At 41.3% G+C, this 12,801-nt stretch overlaps 1 protein-coding gene across 1 annotated transcript in view; it reads left to right on the top strand.

The window, feature by feature from the left end:
* LOC102900187 (protein lifeguard 1) overlaps positions 1-12,801 on the top strand; it is a 68,386-nt gene that overhangs the window by 42,075 nt on the left and 13,510 nt on the right. The window lies entirely within an intron of this gene.

Genomic DNA, 12,801 nt, shown 5'->3' with positions numbered 1-12,801 from the left:
CTTAACTATTCTTGTACGGTTCAGTAGTGTTAAGTACGTTCACAGTATTGTGCAACCCATTTCCAACAAATGTTTCATCTTGCAAAAGTGAAGCTCCATACCCACTGCAGTAAGAAGTCTCATAGCATTTTCCATCACTTATTTATTTATACATATCTTATATAACTGGTTTGATTACGTTCCTGAAGGTCATAGATTAGACAGGTCTTTATATCCCTTCTGGAATCTCTCACCTTGTTGGTGTGAGATGCTTGATGAGAAAATTTTCACTGAGATGTAAAAGTTCACAGTTTCAGAGCCATCCAAATGAACCTGTGGCTACATCCTTGCCTCACTTGTTTCTAACTTCAGCCAGTCTCTGGTGCTCGCCCCAGCAGGAAGCATGTAAGTCACGTCTGCAGGATGAGCAAAGGCATGAAGCAGGCCCACACCTGGTGTGCTTCAGGTGGCTCAGGGAGGGAGCTGGAAAGAAAGATTTATGTAGAGGAATGGTTATGCCCGGTGATTAAGGACCTCAACTTTCAGGCTCAGGATTTCAGACCTTTATCTTGTAGGCATAAGATTTGGATTGCAGTATCATGGTGAAGGTAGTGCTTTAGGAGAATTAGTCTGCATTATGGTGGGTGGGTTAGAGTAGAGAAGGGAGGTGTTAGAGAGGAAGGTTGTATGAGAGCTAATGCAGTACACGGAAGGCACGAAAGGACAGTTGATAAATGGGGTAGAATGAGTCAATCATATGTGACCATGATAATGGCCAAAAGGTTTGATGGAGGTTGAGGTATGATTGGATGATTGTTCAGGGCAGGTTTTTACTGTGGGTAATTGTCACTTACTAAAGTAAAGCCTTCTGAAGAAAGAAATGGCTTGGGGAGTTGTGAGGTGATGTGATAAAAGTAGGTTTGGATATTTTGATTACTTGAAAAGAGAGGAAATGTTAATCTGGCAGAGTTTCAGGAGATGAAGCTTGGGGCTAGAGGTAATTGGGGGCCATCACAAGCAAGAACTGAGGCTGAGAGAACAGATAAAATAGGAATGACATAAATAGGGGAGCCCAAAGACCAAGTTTTGGAAATGCCATAATTAGGATATGGAAGGAAGAAAAAGAATGTGGGACATGAAAACAGAGCAGTGAAAGCATAACATTATGGAGGCCAGACAAGCCTTTCAGGAAGGTGTTGATGAAGTGTAGCTATAATTCACTTAGGGCTGTGGTGTTCTAGGCCCTTGAAAATACACACTGTTTCATTTAACCTACACTCAAAGGTCAAGGCACAAAAAAGCAATAACAAACCCAACAAATCTGACAACTACTGGATCACTGATCTGGAGAAGCAAGGAGAACAGAGTCCAGACTTCATGGAGGCAAAAATGGGCATTGTGGAAGGAGAGGCCAGACCCTGAGAGAAGTCTGGTTGCTTCTTCTCTGGAAGGAGAGAAACAGCAGGGGCAGGCAAAGGTTGTACTTTTTTTTTTTTTTTTACTTTTTGGTTTTTCACTTTTCAGGACAGGGGAAATTTGGGGCATATTTGAAGGCAGAAGGAAGTGAAGGTACTAGAAATGGGGAAAAAAAATCAAAATAAGTAGGGATATGAGGAGGGATGGCCTTGGACAGGCCCAGGGCCCTTTTTTCCAAAACTGGAGAAAGGCATTGGAACATTTACCTGTGGCAGCCTCTTTTGAGATGGAGCGGAGAGCTGTGGAGCAGAGGAAGCAGGGTCTGCAGAGCCCATGCTGGGGGAATCAGGGCTTAGAGAAGAATGGAAGAGGTTTGATCTGGCTGCCAGGGACTCTGCATTGGGAGTCAGCCAAAGAGAACTGGGAAAACTCCTTCCTCCTTAATCGAAAGTATTAGAGAAAATAAGGCTGTGAATCAGGCAAATGAACTTCTCAAAATTGATACTCCAAAGAGTTCCAGTTTGGGTAATGTTAGAACAACGGTGGATTACAATTCTGTGATGACTGAATCATGATAGCATAAATCTCTTATCATCAGTCTGAAATGGATCAATTGGCCAGAGATTTAGGCAAGTGTTGTCTGCACAGTCTGTTTTTGATGCTATGGTATTGCAAATTAGACAAATAGAATAAAGTAGAATCAGATTGAAAAGTCCGGGCTGGGGGAATAAAAAGCTTACTGGGGAAGGAAGTTTGATTCCATTCATTGAGGAGGTTAGTCTTGGTTCTTCAGAGTTCCACAGTTAATCATAAAGAAGGCTAACATGGAATTGAAGTGAACCTGACCGGGCAAAACAATTTGCAAATCCCACCTCTGTTTTCTGTTGGGGTCAGGCATCTGTCTCACAGATGAATTTACAGATCTCAAGTAATACATTTGAATTTAAGTACAAGCACTATAGTCATATACACCTGACTTTTTGGTTACCTATTGTTTCAGATTAGCCCTATCTCCACTACTTAAGTAGAGTTTCTTATGTGTTTATAACCACTTAATACTACTGGCAAAGTCATGAAGATGAGCATAACCTCTGAAATATGGGCAAGTAGAAGACAAAGGGACTTTTTCAAAGCCACCCAGCAAAAAATCTGGGAGGGCCCTCTAAAGCTCCTGGGTCGGCATACATTAACAAACATTGCCACGTGTACAACTGCCAAAGGCTTTGGTACCCAAATCGTGGTGAATTAATTTCATAAAAGAAGAAAATTCAGCTGGGAAGCTTGAGGTTTTGCGTACTCTCCTGGCATCAAGAAAACCTTCCTGCATATAATAGGACATGCTGGCCAATTTCGGTAAGTTTCTGCTGTCCTAGCACCACATTAGGTATTTCTGTTGTTTTAGCAATGTTCACAGCCACACACAGGCTATTGTGTGAGTCTACTGTGTATGCCATTACATAGCGGTGACTTGATTAAAAGAAATTCCAATATGTCTATGACAATTTTTTTTTAAATGACAATCTTTTGACTTTTGCATTTAGTAAGGACTCTGAGGAAGCCATACCTCTTGGCATCAGTCTATCCAGTGAGATAGACTATCCACTGAGATAATTTATTCACAGTATTAGAAATCTGTCTTTTGAGAAGAGTCCCCAGTTTGGAAATCTGTCAGGAGTGGTCTCAAATGTGTGACACACTTGAAAATCAACTCAGGATGTACTCAATAGGCAATGGAAGCTTACAGGAAAAGAGAGGAGAATCTATAGAATTCTATAATTTTAACTTCTTTTCTTATATTATCCCAAATGGGTTCCCTCATCTAGCTCTAGGTTTCTAGGTTGTGATGAGCACAAATACTTATCTACATACAAGTGGACCTTGCTGAAACTACTCATGTTAAAGGCTGTTGCACAGTCGACTTTATTCATTTTTAAAAAATTTAGTTTGAGAGAGGAGCATGAGCGGGGGGGGGGGGGGGGGGGGGGGCGGGGCGGGTGAGGAAGGCCAGAGAGGGAGAGAGAGAATCCCAAGCAGGTTCCATGTTGTCAACATGGAGCCCCATGCAGGGCTCAATCTCACAACTTTGAGATCATGACCTGAGCTAAAATCAAGAGTCGGATGCTTAACTGATTAAGCCACCCAGGTGCCCAAGCTTTGTTGTTTTTAATATCAGTATGCCACTTGGCACTCTGTGGCTCAAAGAATGTCAATAGCTGAAATGCTGTGGCATATACTTGACATTACTGTCAAGAACAAATGTTGGCAGTTTCAGTAGGTTTACTTAATCCAAGTCATTGCAACAAGTCAACTGCTGAAGATCTCATCAATGGTTCCCAAGCTGCAGCACTACTGACAGCTCATTATGCACTAAGACAACATTTTATTTATGATTGTTGCTCTAAAGATGTGGTCAGCAAACTATAGCCTGCATGTCAAATTTGGCCTGCTTTTTTAATTTTTATTTTGAAATAATGACAGATTCACAGGAAGTTACAAAGAAAATGTAGAGAGGCCCTCTATACTCTTTACCCACTTTCCCCGATGGTTCTTACATAACATACAACACCAGAACCAGGAAACTGACATTGGTACAACATGTATGTATATAGTTCTATGTGACTGTACCACATAACCAAGGTAGCCAAGATAGACTATGACATCACCACAAAGATGACCCTTGTGCTACCCCTCGATGGTCACACACACTACTCCCTGCCCCCACCATCCCAAACTCTTGATAACCACTAATTTGTTTGCATCTCTATTTTGTATTTTCAAAAATGATAAATGGAATCACACAATATGTGACATGTTGAGACTGGCTTCTTTCACTCAGCATAATGCCTTTGAGATCCTCCCCAGTTGTTACAAATTGGGTCAATTGTTCCTACCCTTTCATTGCTGAGTACTAGTCTAATGCATGGATAGAATACAGCTAGCCATTCCTCTATTAGAGGACATTTTGGTGGATTCCAGTTTTTGGCTTCTATGAGTAAAGCTGTTCTCAACTGTTGTGTACAGGTTTTTACATGGACATGTTTCTCACTTTCACACCAGGTGTGCGGGTGCTGGGTCATATGGTAAGTGGATGCATGGTTTTAATACCCAACTATTTTCCACCGTGGCTGTGCCATCATCTATTCCAACCAGCGGTGCATGAGTGACCCATTTCTCTTCCTCCTTGCAAGCATTTGGCGTTGATGCTATTTATTTTAGCCACTTTTATAAGTATGTAGTGTGCCCTATTGTGATTTCAATTTGCATTTCCTGATGGAGTAACGTGGAACTTTTCATACGCTTATGTATTAGCCATGTATCTTTTTTCGTCTGTGGTAAATATTTATTATCTTTCTCATATTTAAAAATGTTAAAATACCATTTTGAACATGAGTGATTCTAGTTTTATTTTATTTTTATTTAATCTTCTAATTTACATCCAGTGAGTTAGCATATAGTGCAACAATGATTTCAAGATTAGATTCCTTAATGCCCCTTACCCATTTAGCCCATCCCTCCTCCCACAACCCCGCCAGTAACCCTCTGTTTGTTCTCCATATTTAAGGGTCTCTTATGGTTTGTCCCCTTCCCTGTTTTTCTATTATTTTTGCTTCCCTTCCCTTATGTTCATCTGTTTTGTATCTTAAAGCCCTCATATGAGTGGAATCATAAGATATTTGCCTTTCTCTGACTAATTTCACTTAGCATAATACCCTCTAGTTCCATCCACATAGTTGCAAACAGCAAGATTTCATTGTTTTTGACTGCCGACAGATACACACACACACACACACACACACACACACACACACCCCACATCTTCTTTATCCATTCATCCATCGATGGACATTTGGGCTCTTTCCATACTTTGGCTATTGTTGATAGTGCTGCTATAAACATTGGGGTGCATGTGTCCCTTCGAAATAGCACACCTGTATACCTTGGATAAATATTTAGTACTGCAATTGCTGGGTCGTAAGGTAGTTCTATTTTTAATTGTTTGAGGAACTTCCATACTATTTTCCAGAGTGGCTGTACCAGTTTGCATTCCCACCAGCAGTGCAAAAGAGACCCTCTTTCTCTGTTTCCTTGCCAACATCTGTTGTTGCCTGAGTTGTTCATGTTAGCCATTCTGACAGGTGTGAGGTGGTATCTCCTTGTGGTTTTAATTTGTATTTCCCTGATGATGAGTGACGTTGAGCATATTTTCATGTGTCGGTTGGCCATCTGGATGTCTTCTTTGGAGAAGTGTCTATTCATGTCTTTTGCCCGTTTCTTCCCTGGATTATTTGTTTTTTGGGTGTTGAGTTTGATAAGTTCTTTATAGATTTTGGATACTAACGCCTTCTCTGATATGTCATTTGCAAATAACTTCTCCCATTCCGTCGGTTGCCTTTTAGTTTTGCTGATTGTTTGCTTCGCTGTGCAGAAGTTTTCTTTTGATGACTTCCCAATAGTTCCATTTTTGCTTTTGTTTCTCTTACCTCCAGAGATGTGTTGAGTAAGAAGTTGCTGCAGCCAAGGTCAAAGAGGTTTTGGCCTGCTTTCTCCTCAAGGATTTTGATGGCTTCCTGTCTTAGGTTTAGGTCTTTCATCCATTTTGACTTTATTTTTGTGTATGGTGTAAGAAAGTGATCCAGGTCCATTTTTCTGCATGTCGCCGTCCAATTTTCCCAGCATCACTTGCTGAAGAGACTGTCTTTATTCCATTGGATATTGTTTCCTGCTTTGCCAAAGATTAGTTGGCCATACATTTGGGATCCATTTCTGGGTTCTCTATTCTGTTCCACTGATCCGAGTGTCTGTTTTTGTGTCAGTACCATACTATCTGGATGATTACAGCTTTGTAATACAGCTTGAAGTCCGGGATTGTTGATGCCTCCTGCTTTGGTTTTCTTTTTCAAGATTGCTTTGGCTATTCGGGGTCTTTTCTGGTTCCATACAAATTTTAGGCTTATTTGTTCTAGCTCTGTGAAGAATGCTGTGTTATTTTGATAGGTATTGCATGGAATATGTAGACTGCTTTGGGTAGTATTGACATTTTAACCATATTTGTTCTTCCTATCCAGGAGCATGGAATATTTTTCCTTTTTTTGTGTGTCTTCTATTTCTTTCATAAGCTTTCTATAGTTTTCAGTGTATGGGTTTTTCACCTCTTTGGTTAGATTTATTCCTAGGTATTTTATGGGTTTTGGTGCAACTGTAAATGGGATCGATTCTTTGATTTCTCTTTCTGTTGCTTCATTATTGGTGTATAGGAATGCGACCAATTTCTGTGCACTGATTTTATATCCTGGTCATGTTACTGAATTCATGGATCAGTTCTAGCAGCTTGTTTGTTTGTTTGTTTGTTCATTTGTTTATTTTGGTGGAATCTTTTGGGTTTTCCATATAGAGTATCATGTCATCTGCGGAGAGTGGAAGTTTGACCTCCTCCTGGCTGATTTGGATGCCTTTTATTGCTTTGTGCTGTCTGATTGCTGAGGCTAAGACTTCCAATACTGTGTTGAATAACAGTGGTGACAGTGGACAGCCCTGTATTGTTTCTGACCTTAGGGGGAAAGCTCTCAGTTTCTCCCATTGAGGATGATATCAGCGGCGGTTCTTTCATATATGGCTTTTCTGATCTCGACGTATGCTCCTTCTATCCCTATTTTCTTGAGGGTTTTTATCAAGAAAGGATGCTGTATTTTGTCAAATGCTTTCTCTGCATCTATGGAGAGGATCATGTGGTTCTTGTCCTTTGTTTTATTGACGTGAAGAATTACATTGATTGTTTTTGCGGATATTGAACCAGCCCTGCATCCCGGGTATAAATCCCACTTGGTCGTGGTGAATAATTTTTTTAATGTATTGTTGGAACCGGTTCGCTAATACCTTGTTGAGGATATTTTGCCTCCATATTCATCAGGGAAATTGGCCTAGAGTTCTTCTTAGTGGGGTTTTTGTCTGGTTTTGGAATCAAGGTAATGCTGGCTTCATAGAGTTTGGAAGTTTTCCTTCCATTTCTATTTTTGGGAACAGCTTCAAGAGAATAGGTGTTAACTCTTGCTTAAATGTTTGGTAGAATTCCCCTGGAGAGCCATCTGGCCCTGGACTCTTGGTTTTTGGCAGGCTTTTGATTACTAATTCGATTTCCTTACTGGTTATAGGCCTGTTCAAATTTTCTACTTCTTCTTGTTTCAGTTTTGGTAGTTTATATGTTTCTAGGAATTTGTCCATTTCTTCCAGGTTGCCCATTTTATTGGCATATAATTGCTCATAATATTCTCTTATTATTGTTTTTATTTCTGCTGTGTTGGAGGTGATCTCTCGTCTTTCACTCTTGATTTTATTTGTTTGGGTCCTTTCCTTTTTCTGTTTGATCAGACCGGCCAGGGGTTTATCAATTTTGTTAATTCTGTCAAAGAACCAGCTTCTGGTTCCATTGATCTGTTCTACTGGGTTTTTTTGGGTTCGATAGCATGGATTTCTGCCCTAATCTTTATTATTTCCTGTCTTCTGCTGGTTTGGGGTTTTATCTTGCTGTTCTTTTTCCAGCTCCTTAAGGTGTAAGGTTAGGCTGTGTATCAGAGACTTTCCTTACCTTTTTAGGAAGGCCTGGATTGCTATATACTTCCCTCCTATGACCCCCTTTACTGTGTCCTGGAGATTGTGGGCTGTGGTGTTATCATTTTCATTGGCTTCCATGTACTTTTTAATTTCCTCTTTAACTTCTTGTTTAGCCCACTCATTCTTCAGTAGGATGTTCTTTCGTCTCCAAGTATTTGTTATCTTTCCAAGTTTTTTCTTGTTGTTGATTACGAGTTTCATGGTGTTGTGGTCTGAAAATATGCATGGTATGATCTCGACTTTTTTGTACTTGTTGAGGGCTGATTTGTGTCCCAGTATGTGATGTATTCTGGAGAACGTTCCATGTGCACTGAAGAAGAATGTATATTCCACTGCTTTAGGATGCAATGTTTTGACTATCTCTGTTAAGTGCATCGGGTCCAGTGTGTCATTCAAAGCCATTGTTTCCTTGTTGAGTTTATGTTTAGATGATCTGTCCATTGTTGTCAGTGGGGTGAAGTCCCGTACTATTCTGGTATTGTTATCAATGAGTTTCTTTATGTTTGTGGCTAATTGATTTATCTATTTGTGTGCTCTCACATTTGGAGCATACATGTTTACAATTGTCAGGTCTTCTTGGTGGGTAGACCCCTTAATTATGATATAATGCCCTTCTTCATCTCTTGTTACAGTCTTTATTTTAAAGTCTAGATTGTCTGATATAAATATGGCTACTCTGGCTTTCTTTTGGTGACCGTTAGCGTGATAGAGGGTTCTCCATCCCCTTACTTTCAGTCTGAAGGTGTCGTTAGGTCTAAAGTGGGTCTCTTGTAAACAGCACATATAGATGGATCTCGTTTTCTTATCCATTCTGTTACCCTATGTCTTTTGATTGGAGCATTTAGTCCTTTGACGTTTAGAGTGAGTACTGAAAGATATGAATTTATTGCCATTATGTTTCTTGTAGAGTTGGAGTGTCTGGTGGTGTTCTCTGGTCCTTTCTGGGACCTTTGTAGTTTTTGGTCTCTCTCTCTCTCTCTCTTTTCTCTTCGACTTTTATCCCCTCAGAAACTCCCCCTAAAAATTTCTTGCAGGGCTGATTTAGTGGTCCCAAGCTCCTTTAATATTTGTTTGTGTGGGAAACTTTTAATCTCTGCCTCCATTTTGAATGACAGCCTTGCTGGACAAAGAATTCTTGGCTGCATATTTTTTCAGATTCAGCACATTGACTATATCCTGCCACTCCTTTCTGGCCTGCCAAGTTTCTGTGGCTAGGTCTGCTGCAAACCTACCTGATCTGCCTTCCCTTGTAGGTTAAGGACTTTTTTCCCCCTTGCTGCTTTCATGATCCTTTCCTTGCCTGAGTATTTTGTGAATTTGACTATGATATGCCTTGCTGATGGTTGGTTTTTGTTGAATCTTACGGGAGTCCTCTGTGCTTCCTGGATTTTGATGTCTGTGTCTTTCCCCAGGTTAGGGAAGTTTTCTGCTGTGATTTGCTCATGTAACCCTTCTACCCCTCTTTCTCTCTCTTCATCTTCTGGGACCCCCTATGATTCTGATGTTGTTCCTATTTAATGAGTCACTGATCTCTAATACTTAAATCGTGCTCTTTTGCCTTAGTCTCCCTCTTTTTTTCTGCTTCATTATTCTCCATAAGTTTGTCCTCTGTATCACTGATGCGCTGCTCTGCCTCATCCATCCATGCTGCCGTGGCATCCACTCGAGATTTCAGCTCAGTTATGGCATTTTTTATTTCATCTTGACTAGCTTTTCCTTCTTTTATCTCTGCGGCAAGGGATTCTAATCTATTTTTGACCCCAGCTGGTATTCTTATTATTGTGATTGTAAACTCTGGTTCAGACTTCTTGCTTGTATCTGTGTTAAGTCCCTGGCTGTTGTTTCTTCCTGTCCTGCTTTTGGGGTGAATTCCTTTGTTTTGTCATTTTGACGGAAGAAAAGGAATTAATAAGGTAAAAAAAAACATTGAAATTAAAAAATTAGAAATGACACACACACATGCACATGCACACACATAATCAAATAAATGATGCTAGATCATCAGTGTGTTTTGGTCTGGTTATTGAAAGGAGGTTGAAAGATTAGAGAAGGGGGGGGAGGAAAACGTTTGAAATTTTGAGAAAATGAATACAATGAAATAAAATGAAATGATGGAAGTAAAATAAAATTTGAAAAATGTACAAAAACCCCAAAATATAGTAGAAAAAATATTTTAATAAGGATTGAAAATGAAAATATTTTTTTTCCCTTTCTGTATTGAAGAAAAAGGAAAGAAACAGAAAAGAAAATTGAATAGATGGACCAGCAAACAGACTGAAATACGATTGACATTACATCGTTTTCCCCTAGAAGTCAAACTATGAAGCACTTCGTAGTCCGTAAAGTAAGCAGGCAGAGAGATTTGTGGTGTTCCTGAAGAGTGCGGTTGGCCCAGTTGGGTGGGGCTTAGTGCAACAGCTCCGTTCCCCACTAGATGGCACTGCTTAGCTTGCTGGGGTGTATTGTTGTGGCGCTTGTAGGTGTGTATGCGCATGCGCGGGAGGGGTGACAGGTACCCAGGTTTCTTGTAGAGAAACCTGATCCGCAATCGTGTACCCGTCCTTTGTCTCTGGCTTCTCCACTTTACCACTTTCTCTCCAGCTGCTTTTGAGGGGGGGGAGTAGTTTTCCTGTGCTCCCCCCCCCCCCCCGCCCACACACACATCCCCCTACTCCTGTCTCTGTCCTGTCTCCACAAGCAAAAACAGCTCCCTGCCCTCCGCGGCTTCTCTCTCCCCCAGTTCACCTCTCTGCACCACGTACCTGCTGAGTTCTGTGGTTCAGGTTGTGCAGTTTGTTGTGTTAATCCTCAGATCAGTTTTCTAGGTGTGCAGGATGGTTTAGTGTTGATCTGGCTGTATTTCATGGATGCGAGATGCAAAGAAAACTTCCATGCTGTTCCACCATCTTTGCTCCTGTCCCTGAGTATTATAGTTTTGATGTTGGAAGGGATGCGTGCCACTTCTAAATAATAGTTTTTAACTATTTTTGACTTTGTATATAAGTTTTCGAATATATCATCTATAGCTTAAAGCACTATTTCCTGGGATTTGGTAGGAGTTTCTGCCGAGCAATTGAACCAAGTGCAGGCCTTACTGTGTACTGAGACCCCCCCACTAAGCCATTACCTTTTTTTCAGGTTGAAGTAATATATCAAAGTACTTCCTGAAGGGGTACCTACTAATTTATTCATGTAAAATTGAGATACTTACTTCCTTGGTTACTTGGTTACTTCCTTACTTCCAAGTTAGCTGTACTCTCAATTATACCTCTTCTAACATAATTTCTATTTGACTTGCAGGGCCTGTTTGGCCTGTGTTAATTTTCTAATTCCAGCTAACTCACTTCAAATTGGAGAGGTCATCCCAATGAGTCACAAGGCCTCCATGGGTCAGGCATTCAGTTTCAACAAGGGCCTAGCAGCAGGTTGATAGGTGAATTTCTCTAAAATGGTTGTACTTAGTGGCTGCATCAGGCAGGTGGCAATGTTGTGCTGGGAAATGGTCTGCATACTTTCACAGGAGTGATCTTCCTTTCTCCTGCTGGGGTTTCTTTTATTGTTTCCGTTGGACCACTGGAGAGGAGACAGCTGGGCTAACCGGGGAGCAATTTACATGCCCCACTGTTACTTCTCTGGGTATGGCAGTGCTCGAATGGGAGAAATCCCAGTGACAATTATGAGACAGGTAATCGTAAGCATTAACCCATCAATTCCACATTTGGATTTGGAACCTGCAGCATTACACTGAATCACCCATAAGGCCCCACTCATAAGGGAAGGCCTCCCTTCTCTGCTGTGGAGCTTGTGCAAACAGTGTAAAATATGTGTGAGTTGGGAGCTATAGCAGGTGGCATATGGGTGCAGGATCCTGCTATCCCCCTACCAAGAGAATGGGAAACCTGAGGAGGTGGGAGAGGCTAACCTCTGGGGAAGAAACTGAACTGTTGGCTTTTTTCTCCTTTAGCCCCTCACTCCAGGGTCAGTGCTTCAACTAGCTCTCCCATGGCAGTGGTGATGCCTGTCAGCATCCAGAGAGAACCAGGGCCCAGAGGCTCCTTTCTTCTCCACGTGCCACAATGTGTTTTACCCACATTGTGAGGGCCGCCTGCTCTACGCTCTCAGGCAAGGCTTTGCATACACTTTTGCAGTTGAACAGTGTCACGACTGCTTGCAGCCCAACCAAACGAACCTTTAAAGTTTTTGGTCTACCTAAAGCTCTCAATCAAAAAGCAAGTTTCTTATTGCTGACAGCATTTATTTTATGTTTGGGGGCTCCTTGACTCAGGAACTACAGCAATATAACCTTTCAGATAGGGTCACAGGAATTGCTGATTGCTTGTCATGAAAATATTCCTCTGCCTGCCTGCAGGAATCACCAGCCATCAAGGTACCATTTGGGCAGCTTGTTTAATCCTAGCTTTTATGGTTAAGCCTTTAAACATTAGGTTAACTTCTGTTCAGTAGTAAGTAGGACAGAGGGAAGCCTTTCTCCCTCACCCCCCACCTGTCACCTGGGTGAGAGCATTCACTACCAGGTAGATTCTGGTGAGTCTTAGATTCCCAAATCTGGCCCATGGTTCCTCTTCCAGAAAAATCATGTTTCTGTCAGCATTCCATCCCCATAGCCAAAATTGCCAGGTCTGGGATTTGATTTTACCCTATCAGTAAGAACCAGTAAGTTGACCTGTCACAGTATCATGGGTGCTGACAGAAGACACAAGACTCCTGGGTCAGAGGTCAAGGATTTTATTTAGCATTCTTAACACAGCCTGCGGAATGAACATTAGCATGTTTGTT

The sequence above is a fragment of the Felis catus genome, chromosome A2 (assembly GCF_018350175.1).
Source record: "Felis catus isolate Fca126 chromosome A2, F.catus_Fca126_mat1.0, whole genome shotgun sequence".
Classification (NCBI taxonomy): domain Eukaryota; kingdom Metazoa; phylum Chordata; class Mammalia; order Carnivora; family Felidae; genus Felis; species Felis catus.
This window is presented reverse-complemented; position numbering and strand designations above follow the sequence as displayed.